Source organism: Aquarana catesbeiana, linkage group LG08, assembly GCF_042186555.1.
Source record: "Aquarana catesbeiana isolate 2022-GZ linkage group LG08, ASM4218655v1, whole genome shotgun sequence".
NCBI lineage: Eukaryota > Metazoa > Chordata > Amphibia > Anura > Ranidae > Aquarana > Aquarana catesbeiana.
Window position 1 is genome coordinate 100100133 of NC_133331.1, and position 14746 is coordinate 100114878.

General features: G+C 41.1%; 1 protein-coding gene across 5 annotated transcripts in view; it reads left to right on the forward strand.

Moving 5' to 3' along the window:
• Window positions 1–598: 598 nt before the first annotated feature.
• Window positions 599–14746, forward strand: part of FGFR2 (fibroblast growth factor receptor 2) — a 134149-nt gene continuing 120001 nt past the window's right edge. For all 5 annotated transcript variants that reach the window (XM_073596228.1, XM_073596230.1, XM_073596229.1 and 2 more), the window contains exon 1: window positions 599–944. The gene's annotated coding sequence lies outside the window, so the exon portion shown is untranslated. The remainder of the gene's footprint in view (window positions 945–14746) is intronic.

A 14746-nucleotide genomic window follows, 5' to 3' on the forward strand; every position in this document is an offset into this window, starting at 1 on the left:
CTGTGAAACAACGAGGACAATCTGATGATTCGTTTACTTTTATTACATTCGATTCTGGAATGAATGGAAGTTCCTGAAAGAACGACACACTTTCTTGTGACTGCGGCTGGAAATGAACGCCAACGTTACCAGTAACCATATGAAGATTGAATGTTCCTAAAAGAAAACATTTCAAACAAAATCCTATTAGTGTATGATGATCCAATGGAACCACTATCATGACCTTCTCCTTCATTATGGGGTCCAGAGGCAGGTGACGTCACAGGGAGCTCCTCTGACGTCACCAGCCCCTACATGGCCCAGGTAATGTAGCTCACCTCCCCCTTGCAGCAAGAAAGGGGAATCAGAGGAGAAGGAGATGGAAAATAGAGAGCCAAGGCGCACATAGCATAGTAATTCCAATCCAAACAAACCATCCCTGTGTGCAGCGATGTGTGCCAGAGGAGAGGAGGAGGGAGGGGATGGGAGGGGTTGGGAGGGGTGCCGGCAGGAGGAGGGTGATGGGATTGGTGGAGGGGAGGAGTAGAAGGTCAGCTTTCAGGCAGGGGGGGTGTGTCTTGGGGAGGAGGAAAGGGCTGCCAGTGAGGGGGGGGGGGGGGAAAGTCTCATCCACTTTCCATTGCTCCTTAAACACAGGACCTGCGCGGGTCTCCCCTCTGTTCTCTGTACACGTTGGGAAGTCTCTGTCCTCCTGTGGGTTATGTGGCCGCTGTAATCAGAGGGCTGCACGGCACACCGGCCGGGGATGATACATCGTTCGCTGTGGATTGTAGATACTTGGATTGCAGCTCTGACACTCACCATGGATGGAGGGATCGGGATCTCTCCCCTCTGCTGAAGCTGGGCCCCACTGTGTGAGGATTACACCACTGGGCTGACATCGAGGGGACCCCCCCCCAAACCTGACAATTGTACCCCATCGTCCGATCTCTGCACACTGACAGGTAATCGTCATAGTGCTGCTTCCAGCGATCTCATCCCTCTGTGTGTGTGTGTGTGTGTGTGTGTGTGTGTGTGTGTGTGAGAGGGGGGGGGGGTCACTCTGCCATGGACATTCTCTTCATACCCCCCCCAATAATCTCTGATTGTACAATCTCATCCCTAACCCCCCCCCCCCCCCCCCCCATACACTATGATTGTGCAGAGGGTTAGGGATGAGATGATTGTACAAGCTCTGATTATACAATCACATCATCCCTGACCCCATACACTCACTATGATCGTACATTCACATTGCAACATCACCCCATACATATATTATAATTGTACATTCCCATCATACTTATCAGTTGTAGCTATTCGACTACCCAATATTTGCATATATTATATGTTCACCCCATACACTCAATCTCATTGTACATTCTCATCATACTTATTATCAGTTGTACCAATTTATTTAATTCCCCCACACAGTCTGATTGTACATTACCTTCATCCTTATCGCTTGTATCGTTTTACTCCATACACATAATCTGTTTTGAATATTGCCAACAGTTGTAGCAAAACAAATTTTAAGATTAGCCAATAGGCTCAGGGTTTGTATCCCTTAAATGATTTGGTTATCCCCATACACTATTCAATCTCCTTTGGATCTTCTGTCAACTGTGTAGTACAAGGGTACTACCTGATTTACATAGCTTTGGTAAAGTTAAATCAGATTGTATAGTGGTTGGCCAGCATTTGATTGTACATTACCATCATACTTATTAGTTGTATCTGAAAGATAAGATTGCCCCATACACATTCTTATCATGTATGTCAGTCCTATATGTAGATGATAGTCAGCTGTATCAGAGAGAATAGAATGTACACATTGTTGTAGGTTGTATGTAAGTACCGGTAATACATATTGCCCCATACACTCTGTAGGCTCCTATGTTACTCATCAGTTGTATCTGAGAGAATATCGAATTACCCCGTACACATTCCATCGTGGTTCATCATCAGTTGTATGTGAGAGTTGACATCACTTGAGATCGTACTCCACTGTATTCCATATACTTCACGTTTTCCCAATATGATTGTACATTCTGATCATATTCTTTCATTGTATCTGAGATAAGATTTCCCATAAACACAATCTGACTATACGTTCTGATCATATGTACCCCTTTTATATCCTACATATTGTAAGATTCCCCCACTCTTAGAGTGTACACTTCAACATTTATCTAGTATATCTGAATCGTATGATTTGTTCCACACACAATCTGATTGTACAGACTCACTAAGCCCCCAATACTATCTGTACACATCACATTCCTAAAGCCCCCAATCCAGTGTTCTTATGATATAGAATACATAATCTCTGCCACAGCATGTCCATTAATTGTAATATGAATGTAAAGACCGACCTAGAGAACATTATAGAATTGTACAATTTCAATGATCTATAATGACATTGTCCGCTCCAATCATGCTTTCATACAAGCCCACCAAACAGAAGATTGGATTGTGTCTCGTGTGCCCAAACGATTTTTGTCTAAAGCTGGACATACATTATCCAATGTTCTTATTCAATTTCCTTTTTAGATTTACCTTCAACTATGTAATGCAAGGGCCTGCCCGATTGCATACAATTTGAAAGTGTTTAGGTTTGACCTCCTATTATTATATGGCTTTGGTAAATCTAAAGGAAAATTTGTATAATGTATGGGCAGCCTTCAGTTTAGTGAATTGTACAATCCAGTAGTAACGTGTGTGGTCAGCATTCTGATGATCTCACCAGCCCATCGGACTGGCTCACTCCAGAGGGATTTGTCCTTGTAGGTTGGAATCTGCCGTTGGATTAGCATGCTTGGAACACACGTTATCACTTGGAAGAAATATTAATAGAGGAGAACATTAGACAAAGGGGGGCGATGAGCTCCAGGTTTTGCTAGCGATGTCGGGAATGACAGAATCCTTGTAGTTCTGAAGGTTTTCTGGTCATTGCTCCAACATTTCCCTGACCTGGGTGAAAGTTTGGTGTGGTATTTGTATCTGGTGTAGCACAACTTGGGTCAACCTACCTGGGCATGTTAACCTGACTGTTTTCACGTGGGCGATGGAAGACTTAATTGCTGAAAAATGGAACAATAGTGGAGGGAGGACCCATGTTGTCATTCTTTTAAGACTCTGCTTTAGATCTCCTGCTTCACTAGGTTTGCCTTTTGTGCATAAGCTTTATTTTATCCTATGGGACAGGCTGGAGAACAAGTTTTTGTTACAAGTAAAAGAAAAAGTTCTAAGGAGAAGCAAATAAGTGAAAACGTTAAACAGTTGTATCCCTTCTAGACTCAGCTGTCAGATAGAAATAACTGCATTGTTTGTTTGACTTTAAAGTATCTAAACCTAAACATTTTTCTTTGTGTTTTTGGATAGAGTAGATCAGGATTAGAACCTGGTCAGGTTTCCACCCTCTCTGTCTGTCCTGGTGACCACTGTCAAGGGAAACGTGATAGCAAATCGAGAATTTCTGGAGTTGTCACCAGACCAAGGATAATCTTCCAATGGGGACACTTGTTCTGGTGACAACTGTTGAAGATTTTACTCACTTTGGAGAGATACATTTTTACTTTTTGTTGTGTTTCTTGGATGTAAAAGAGTGGGATATGGCAAGAAAAAAGTTTATAACTCTTCTATCCTTTACTAAAATAGTTTGAGCTATAGGTACCCTTTAAGCAGTATTAATCCCATAAACAAAATGTATTCTACTGCAGCTTATCAATTTCTAGATATGGTGGCTGCATCCATTTGTTTTCTGTTTAGGCTTTTTTGCCTTATTATTATTATTATTATTATTATTATTATTATTATTATTATTATTATTCTTCAGGATTTATATAGCGCCAACAGTTTAAGCAGTGCTTTACAATATAAAAGGGAGACAATACAGTTATAATGCAATAAAATACCAGAGGATTAAGAGGGCCCTGCTCAGAAGAGCTTACAATCTAATAGGGTGGGGCAGGTGGTACAAAAGGTTGTAACTGTGGCCTTTATTTTCACCTGGTAGCACAGTGGCTAACTGGTTAGCACTTCTGCCTTGCAGCACTGGGGTTGTTGGTCTGAATCCCAACCACAGCACTACCTGCCTGGAGTTTGCATGTTCTCCCCGTGCATGCATGGGTTTCCTATGGGTACTCCTGGTTTCCTCAGGAGTACCCAGAGGAAACCAGGAGTACCCAGGCTTCCTTCCACACTCCAAAGACATACTGGTAGGTTAAATGGATCCTGTCTAAATTGGCCATAGTTTGTATGAATGTGAGTTAGTAATCTTAGATTGTAAGCTCTTTGGGGGCGGGGACTGATGTGAATGTACAATAAATATGTAAAGCGCTGCCTAAAGTAATGGCACTATATAAGTACCTGTAATAAAATAAGTGTTATTTTTGTTTAAAAAGCTCCCTTTAACAGAACAAGCTGTCCAGGAAAAGTGGCTGTAGGAGGGTTAAGACAAACCATTTACCACTGGCAGGGGTGCTTAAAAGGGTAAGGGGGGGAAAAAACAGTGGCTGTAATTGCTTAAAAAGTTTTAGTTGGTGTTTGGCTTTAATTCAGTAGTCAAATCTATCTAAACCTGTTAGTACATCTAACACACCCCTCTCTAGACTGACAATGCTGCTGTCCAAAGGTGTCTCCATTGTGCCTCCATCCAGAATTCCATAATGGAGACACGGTCTAAGACGATAAGTTTGTTAGTGGCCAGATCATCAGGTTAAAATAAAGAAATAAAAGTGTAAATAAAATGAATGCAGCCATCACATGTAAGAAATAGTAACCAGCAACATGTTACTTTTTTGTGTTTAATATGACTTTAAAAGTTTTTTTAAAAGTAAATTCAGGTGCACTTTACAAACTATAACCGTTGTCAGATTTTGTCTGTCTTTGTATTTGTGACATTCCTAAAACTGCCTTTATAATTTCACAGTAGTTCCAACTTTCCCATCAACATGGTGCTTTTTTTTTTTTTTCTGCTTAAAGAGTTAAGTGCCCTGGGGCAGCTGCATATATTTCATTCTTCAATTCAAAGTTAAATGAAAAGTCTTGGGCTGAATAGGTTAGACTGACTGGTTATAAAACTGTCTTAACCAGTGACAGATTTACACAGTCTGGGGGTGAGCTGGTGGAGGATGACTGTGTTTTACTCCAGCCTGGACCCTGCTAGGAATGTCACATCTCTGTGTAGTGTAAACCCATATTTCACCCTGAGAGGCCTTTTATGTTCTTCATTATAACAAAGGATCTCTCTCTCTGGTACAGTGAAAGTCACCAATCACTCTTCTGTTAACTGTTTACAGTCAAAGGTAAACTTCAGCCTGCGACTCAGTCAATGGATGCATTGATACGGGATGAAAGCAAGGTCATAGAGGCATCGGGGATCGTGACATATTATTGAACCGTTTTTTTGTGTATAATCAAACACTGCTCCCGTCCTTCTCAGCTGGTTGTAGATGGCATGGTTGTTGTTGGTGGCATACACAGACAAATTGTTCTTGGATAATGGAGAGCGATTGGCGGTGTGTGTAGTGGCTAAGATTGTTTTCTTTTTGATTTAGAAAATGTGTAGAGTAGCTTTTTTCAACCAGGGTTCCTCCAGGGGTTGCTAGGGGTTCCTTGAGCAATGAGAGATTTCTGCCTTTCAGAGTAACCACTGAAACCAATGATCATCTTGGCTATCTGTAAAAGGGGGATTCTTGCCACTGACCATCACACTAATGTACACTGAGTTGTAGATATAGTAATTATCAGTAGGGGGTTCCCTGGTACCAAAACGGTATTTCAATGGTTCCTCCATGTTAAAAAGGTTGATGTAGGTGTCTATCACATGTGTTAAAAGATATCTGTGAAAGCTAAACCCCAGGGAAAGGAAAAATACTCCCCTGCAGTTGGGCAGCCCCTGCACTGCAAGAGTTAATTACTCGTCTAGGTCTAAGAGGCACCAAAAGCAGCACTTTTACTTATACTTTTTACTTTTATGTAAGATCAGTCCCTACAGCCTCTTCTGCCCTACGCTCCGGCAGTCACAGGTCCTCTGACGTCATTAAGTGTAATGCAGAGCCTATAGCTCAACATTGGATGTAAGAATGCTGAGGGACTATCCACAACCTGAGAGCAGGGGAATAGAGTAGAGCATGAGCAGCTGGGGAAGCAGGGGATCAGGCAAGTAAAACCTGCAGTTCCTGGTCCACTAGACCTAAATGAGCCTAAAAAAAAAAATACAGCGTAGGGACAAACCCACTGCAAGGGAGGATTTTTTTCCTTTTCCTAGAGATGGGCTTTAAGTTACATTGTTGATCACAATAGTTTTTTGAAATGGCATACATTTCCAGCATGCTGAGAGATCTTGGCAGCTGTGCTACCAGTTTGTTTGCTAGCAATTTTTCATGTGCTTTAGTTTTTTTTGTTTTTTTTTTTTTTTTTTTTTAACTTTGGATAGCTATGGGCATTACATGGCTAAAAAAAAAAGCTATGGGGGAGTTTTAGTAAAACTGGAGAATTTAAAATCTGGTGCAGCTCTGCATAGAAACCAATCGGCTTCTAGGTTTTATTGTCAAAGCTTCAATGAACAAGCTGAAGTTAGAAGCTGATTGGCTACCATGTGCAGCTGCACCAGATTGAGTGCTCCAGTTTTAGTAAATCTCCCACATTATGTTGGTTATTTAAGGTTTCTGTGGTGTAGAATGATCAGGCTTTTTCAGTATAACAGTGCAAAGAACAGGGAAAATATGGAAAGTGCAATGACCCCATAGAAATTGGGGTCCATTTACTGTGGAGGTGATTTCTGCTGGCCCTAGGTTGCTGTACTTTGGACAACTGCATTGCTCTTTGCCATGTGTTTCTGAACAAGCCCAATGTTGTGATTATTCAGCTCCATTACTCTCTCCAGGTACAGAAATGTTGTATTGGATAACTGTCATCTAATGCCTATAGGAACCTGTATGGTGACAAGGGGAAATTAGACCAGTTGATGGGCAACCTGTGGTTTTCTTTGCATGTCCAATCGGCAAACATTGGAATGGCTTCGTTATGATGCACCTCAGGAGTTGAGTAACATATGCCAACTGCTGCAAACCTTTAGCTTTATAACATACTCAGTGTTCAGATTCCTACAGGGTTCTAAATGCTCCTTTTCAAGCTCCAATCTGAAGTGTTTGGGGGGCAGAAAAGTGCTATCTAATTAAAGCAATTATCAGCGTGCGAGACCAGAGTGTTTTGCTGTAAAACCAGAATGTCTTTGTATGAAGCGTGTATTGTGCAGTAGCTGCTGAATGTACATTGTGTGTTGGCATCTGCAGAGTGCAGTTGTATGTTCGTGTGAAATTTTGCATTCTGAACCTACATGCTAAATTGTATGTCATGTCTCTAGTGCCATTCAGGTCTCATTGTAACTTTTAATGGGGGATGCAAAAGCTCCTTGATTTGGAAGCAGTGAGTGACTAAGAAGGGGTTGCCCCCCTCTTCTTGGAATGCCAATTAAAATGCAGATTAGGACTGTTTTGTGATCTCTCCAAAGCTTTAGAAATAAATCTATGGTGGGGTGTTGAGGGAGGAGGCCAGGTCCCCTTGGAGCTAAAATGGGAAATTCTATATGGGATTTGCAAGCACAATTAAAGATGATGAAGAAGCATAGCCTTCGAGGGATTTAGCGAAAGGCAATGGAGCAGGGGTTAAACCTTCCCCCCTTTTTTTTAAATGTTGTGTTTTTTTTTTTTTTTTTTTCCGTGGAGGTTTGAAAGCCCATTGGGTATTACTGTGTTAAAAGGAGCACGTTGTGGAAGAAGGTGCTGTTTTAATGAGAAGCAATGTGCTTATAATTGGGGTCCTTGCTGTAGAAAGTGACTGGCTCAAGTACTGGACTTTATTATAAAATAGTTGTATGGATGGGAGAACTTGTCCTGTCAATGTCAAAAAGAGAGGGGTGCCCAGTTAAAGGAGATGTGCCTATTACAGATTTTCTTTTCTGTGTAAATGGAAAGAAATGAGTTGGTAAGAATAGGCACTTTCTTCGGGGTGTCTTTGTCTCCATACAGCAAAGTTCTGACAACCTTTCTTTGCTGCAGGTTTCGTTAAATTAACATTTTATGGTTATTCCTAGGCTATTTAGGTCAAAGAGAGGTTTTGTCCCTTGAGTCCTGGCTAGTTTTGTCTTGGGAAGATGGAGGGGGTGGGGGGGTTGGGTGTTAGTCCAAGCGTAACAGCACTTTTTTTACCCTCTTTGCAAGACATAAAAAATATTTATTCACCATCATGTCATAGAATACCTGAATTATCAATTTTAGTGAGAAATCATAAATGTTGCTAATTGTTTTGGTGCAATTTGCAGTCCCTTATTTCCATGTGTTTACTGAATGTTCATATAGAGTCTGAATTCCATGAACCTGTGATTCCCCCCCAGGGTAACAATGAAAGTTGAAACATTACCTTTTGGACATAGTGGTTACTTCCAAAGCTTGTATGTGCCTAAACTAACACAATAGCGAATGTAGGTGATCTACAAGTTGATTATTGTAATTCCAAGTTTATGTGTAACATTGCTGGTGTGTCATCAGATTAGGCAACCCGTCAGATTTTGTAACGAAAGTGATGTTCCATCACAGCCATCTTGCTACACCCCGCACTCGTCCACAGTAAGGATACAGTGAGAAAGCGGCAAGCGGACATCTTGTTACACCAACCGGAGTCTTGCATTTCACACTTATTTTTAACAGTGAGCAAAGCTTATATAGTGAAGTACAGTATTTTTAAATCAGCCTGATTGGATGTTGAATTTTCAAAGCAGCGGTGTTCTGTCAGATTAGCAAACTCTGAGATCAGCAGGATTGCCGCTGCTTTTAAAAATCAACATCCAAACAGTTAAAAATAATTTTTTATATAATAACATTTACTGTTAAAAATAATAATGTCAAATGCAAGACTCCGGTGGGTTTAACAAGATGTCCGCTTGCCGCCTTCTCACTGTATCCTTACTGTGGACGAGCAAGATGGCCGTGACAGAACATCACTTCCGTTACAAAATCTGACGGGTCACCTAATCTGACAAAACACCGGGGAGCCAACGATTACCTGGCCATACTTTTTTTTTTTAATAGGTTTAAAATAAACTGCTTGTCTGTAATTTGTCATACGGGAAAACCATATTTTATATTATTGAATTTATTTTTTTTGTTCTGGTTCTCTGTGGAAAAAATGTTTATTTTAAGCTGATCTCTGTTAAAGTAATTTTTGACATCTTTGATTTGTTATCAATGGTATTTTTCAGGTGCGGGAACATTTGCCACAAATTACTTTTGCAAATGATGATGGTTGTTGTTCGGTCATTTTAGTTGTGTCTGACTCTTCACGATCTCATGGACCAATGCACACCAGGCTTTTCTGTTCTCCACTGCCTTCCGGAGCTTGCTTAACTTCATGATAAATGTCTGCAAAAAAAATAATTTTCTATCACTAAAGTTTAAAATAATTTTACAATGTTCCTTTTAGTTTTAGCACAGCCTCTCAGGATCTTTATAAGTAGATCTAACCTGTAAATTAAACCCCAAATCAAACTGGTTGCCCAATCTGTAATCCCAAGCCCAAATGTCATCAATCATTAACTGAAACTTTAACTATAATCCTCTGAAGTGAGCCCAGCCTTTTAACTTAACTTAACCTTAACTCTCAGCTTAAAGTGAGCTTGTGTGTTGAAAAACCACCACTTCTTGCTCCCCAGCCTCTGCATGCATTACACTCCTCTGGGCGTGTATATTACCTCCTTCCCCGATGCATGTTTTGGTCATTCCCACCATCTAATACGTTGCTACAGGATGTGTACAAGCCATCAGGAGGAACCACAGTGTGCAGCAGGGATAGCAGGAATTCAACAAAAATGTTAAATACCTTGAGCAGGGGAACAGTGAAGCAACGGCTTTTTAACACATGGGTATTATTATTATTATTATTATTATTATATATTTTTTTTTTTTTTTTTTTTTTTTTTTTTACAGGCAACCTTGTGTGTGGAAGTGACTCTTTGGTGACAGGGATACTTTACCTTAGCCTAAACACAATTCTTAAAAAGTAAGCTTGCCTTTTTTTTCCATGTAAGGCAGTGACAGGTTCTCTTTAATGGTAGCCCCATAAGAAGCACAAACACAGCTTCCTTTTTGCTCCGTCACCTCAATTTCCATCCAAGAGGATGGAAGAAAAATACCTAGTACTTCTAAGTATGAGGATCTTGGTGGTGTGTGTTTTTTTTTTTTTTTTTTTTTCTCCCCCCCCCCCCCTCCTATGTGACAGGGGGTGGGGTGAGTTTCACTCTATATTCACTCCTGGAAGCCAAACACACAGGAGCAAAGGAAACGTGAGTATGTGCAATTGGGGTGGTAAACATTTAAAGAGAAATTCTACTAATTTCAGCTCCAGTCATGTGATGTCCATGAGCACCTTTGCCAATGTCCTTCTTCTTGCCAGATTCTTCCTTGTTCAAGATCTTCAACCATCATGATTGACCAGGCAGGGATTAAGTACGGTAACTCCAGAATATGTGCACAAAAATCACTTCATCCCACCACCTTGCCGAAAAAAAAAAAAAAAAAAAAAGTCCTGCTCGCAAATGTTATATTTTTGCCCAAAGTTCCACTTTAAGTAAACCTGTGTCGTTACCCTGCATGAGCAAAACAAAGCCTCCCTTTAAATGTAAAATTAAGCTGCATGTATAGCCCAAACATTTTTGTAGAGAAGGGAAGGTTTAAAAAAAACCCTACCAGTTAATGGTTTTGTTTCTGTCTCATTGGGGAAACTTCCCTTCACTTCCTGCCCCAAAGCTGCAACAGGAAGTGAAAAGAAATGCCTACAAAGTGAAGGGAGTTTCCTTTAGAGGGGGTTGTCACCCAGACTTTTTTCTTGATTAGCTATCTCAATTTGGTCTGATTATAATCTACACAGTGGGGACACAGAGGGCAATTTAACCTTGGATTTAAAACCTTTCCTATCTCTACATACCTTTTTAAAACCACTCAATCCCAGCACCAGAGTTCAGTAGACAATTCTCTTGTTCTCAGTCCTGCACCCAAACTGTTACGCTACAGATCCTGATCCCCTGTGACTTTGTTTTTCCCATCTGAATGCAGACAGTTGCAGTAATGATCAATACACAAAGGGGCTGTGAGACTTTTATTGTGCTAAGCTCATCAGTACCACAAAACAATACATAATGAGGGGTGGGGTGCTGGATTGTCCTGTTTTGTTTTGGCTTTTTTTTCTTTCTTGATGCCGTAATGAAACTGGTCTAATTTTATTAATGGTCCCCCTTTTTTCTTTTTATCTGATTAAGTACCTTTTCTGCCAAGGGATCTTTCACAGATCATTAAATGGCTATTGAAATAGATTTTCAGCATTCTCCAATAAAAAGATATGATTTGCAAGAAAGTCTTGTATGTGTTGGCATCTTTCTAGTATTTTTTAATGCATGTGTGCACTTCCCATAAGTTTAATGGAGTGTTCAGGATATTTAAAAAAAATTATTTAATAGTTTATTTTGTTTTGTTAAAGTTGATGTACAACCAAACCAAATGACATTTAGTTTGCTAAAGCACATTGTAGCTTTCTTTTTAACAAAATTGTTTCTTTTGACCTTTTGTTGATCTGCTGAAGCATTTTGCAGACCCTTGTACATACATGCACTGTAACAAAGGCTGCATGAAAGGATGGGCTTTCTGATGGCGGAGAGTGGACCATGCCTGTGTAATGTGTGTTGAAATGGCCACTTGCAGTCTTAAAGGAGAAGTACAGCCAAAGCTTGTTCGTTCTGCACTCATGTAAACCAGTTTTCAGCAGACTGAAGCCTGTTGTCGGCTGATGTCACTGAGTCAGTCCAGGCCCGTGAAGGATCGTGACCACATGGTCGAAATCCACCCACATGCCTGGTCTGACGCCCGGCTCTGAATCTCAGCGAGCTACACCAGTAGTTTCACTGATGCCATGCAGGTCTCCTGCAGACTGTCAGTGTAATCTGTCTGCCTGTACATCATAGGGGCAGGCACTTTTACACTGATGGGAAAAATCAACGAACCTACCAGAGTGCGCAACAGTGCAGTGGTAGTTTATTGAAAACTACAAGCTGACAGTTGGTAGTTGTAGTCCATTCACAGAACACTGTGAATGAATAATGAAGCCGAGTGGGTGGAGCCCTGCACTCCCGTGTTTTCTCTAGATTGTGGTAGTGACCAGGGCTAGAAGATCCCCCTCTTGCTGCCAAAACAAGGGATCTGGTTGGGGGCCGGTACAATTGTGAAATGTAACATGTTTCAAAAGGTGAACTTATCCTTTAATTGGAACTACATTTTTAAATGGTGACAATGCACAACTAAGAGACTGGGACAGGGTGTTGTCGCCCTGTAACCACATGTGCCTTGATTGAGGACCTTCATGGTATGATTACCAGGAAAAGGGGCTAGGCTATTAAAAACCCATATGTTGCTTGACTGAACTTCCAATTGGATTTTTTTTTATCCATTTAATGCTTTGTTTACCCTTCAGGTTGGGGGAGGGGAGTTGGATGGTAAGAACATGAGGTTGAGCTGCATTTTTACTGCTCCTCAAGCTGCAAAGGCCCAGGTATAAAAGCCCTAAAAGCAGATATACATGGTTTGAAATTTGGCTGGTCTCTGCTGACTTTCGATCCATGTATGGGCGGGGAGAACCTCAATCTTCCTATTTGATTCTTTAAGGTTCTGAAGAAAGCAATTAAAACCTATATGATTGGGGGGGGGGGGGGGGTGGAGACAGGAGGGAGATCTCAATTTCAGCTTCACAAAGCACAGATGAGATGGCATTTTAATATAGTCAATTAGTGTTTTATCGTGTGAGTTTTTAAAGCAGATCTGTTTCATACATACATACTTACTGGTAAGTCGGTTCAGATGGGGTGGCGATGTCCATCGGGGGTTGTGTTATCCTGGGATGTGCTGGTGTGCAGGCTTCACTGGCGGTCCTTCACCTCAGGGGATGTTGGTTCCTGGTTGACAAGCAGCAGAATTGGCGCCTCCACACCCCCCCTCCCTTTTCAGTGCTATGCTCACAGAGGCTATGGACACCCTCTGAGGACGGCTGCCTCCTCTTTCTCCCCCACCCCCCCCCCCCTTTTTTTATTCTAACATTAATGTACTATTAGAACCATCATTCCATCCCTGACATCACAAAATCTGAGCGCCGGAAAACCCTTCTTCTTCCAACCTGTATTGTATTGCACATGCAGTTCCCTGAATACACTGCCAAACCGGTATGGTATATGATAGGATACAGTCATTGTTCAGCTGATTATTTTCTACCCGGCTTAGTCAAATTTTGTTTTGTTTTTATTATATCAAGTTGGATGTGCTCGCAGGGTCACCCAATGTGCAAATCTTGGCAAATTTGCCAAGAATCAGCTGAAATTCAAGCCATCTACGGATCCCTTTAGGCACTGGATTGCCAGCGATCTTTTCTTTCATCCCAAGGGAAGTAAATAACTGTTAATCAACTGTGTTTAGTAAATTAAGCACCTCATTTAAGGACAATGCCTATTTTAATTACACTACACATTTTTAGAGAATCTATCCTTAATGATAAACTCCAGGCAAACTGCACAATAGATAGCTGAAATTTGGATATCGGAACGGTTTTATCTGCCAAAAGATTTTAATCAATTTTTGTCCGTTCAGTCTTGAAATTTACACTCCCTGTCAAACCGCACAGTCAGATTGGTGACCTGACTTTTCCGTTGAGATATGCAGCTAGGTTACTTTGACTAGCAAGAAGATTGTTGTATGCAGGTATCTACAAACACGTTAAGAGTCATACTGTAAGCAAGAGGTGTTCCTTTCCATTCTAGTTGCTCAGCAATAGCAGCAAAAATGTTGAACATCAAATTTCTGCCGTGTCTGTCTGTTTCCCTGTTGCTTTCTGGCTGAACTGCTTTATGGGAAGAACCATTTGGCATCTGCTTGCAAGTCACAAATCACTGCCTTGTTCTGTACATACATGGCATATATCGTCATAAAAGTATGTAACGTACTCTAAAGTGCATGAATAGTCAGGGACAGCCTTCAGGCCTCTAGCTAAAAGGCATGCTTTGACTTGTACTTCCTCAGGATATGGATATGTTATTAAAACCTATGCAATACTCAAAACTGTAGGGGCCTGTAATCTTAAAATTCCTAAAACGTAGCATAAATCAAGCATGATTACCTCCTTCCCAACTATCTGAGATCGAAAAGCGAGATGATATTATTTATTTATTTTACCACATTGACCCTGCTGGTCATAATACAATCACTTAAAGTGAGAAAAACATACCCCTCTGGGTGATCTATGTACATTGCAAGGATTATAACAACCTTTGTTGCAGATTCCTACCTTTTTTGTTGTTCAGAAGAAATCCATGTGTGTTTGTGCCTTTGTGCTGAGTAGGTCTAATGGGAGTGGTTTCATAATTAACTGTCAGGTGTGCAGCTGCAGGGCACTAATGAGGAAATCTGCTGGGCCTACATCCCTTTTGGATGTGCTTCTATTGAAAGTATCTCTCCAAAAATGACATTTTTGTTCTAAGGGACGCCTGAAATCTGACTTGTATCTTGGGCAGACTTCTGGGAAAATTGAGGCAATCACACAAGCAGGAAATTATGTTTCTGGGGAATGGTCAGTACACACTCAGTACAGAACAACTCCAGGTAGCAGCCGGGTACCCACTGCGCATAAGCGAGCCACTCTGTGCTCCTGTGAATGGTCCTGTAGTCATCTGGGA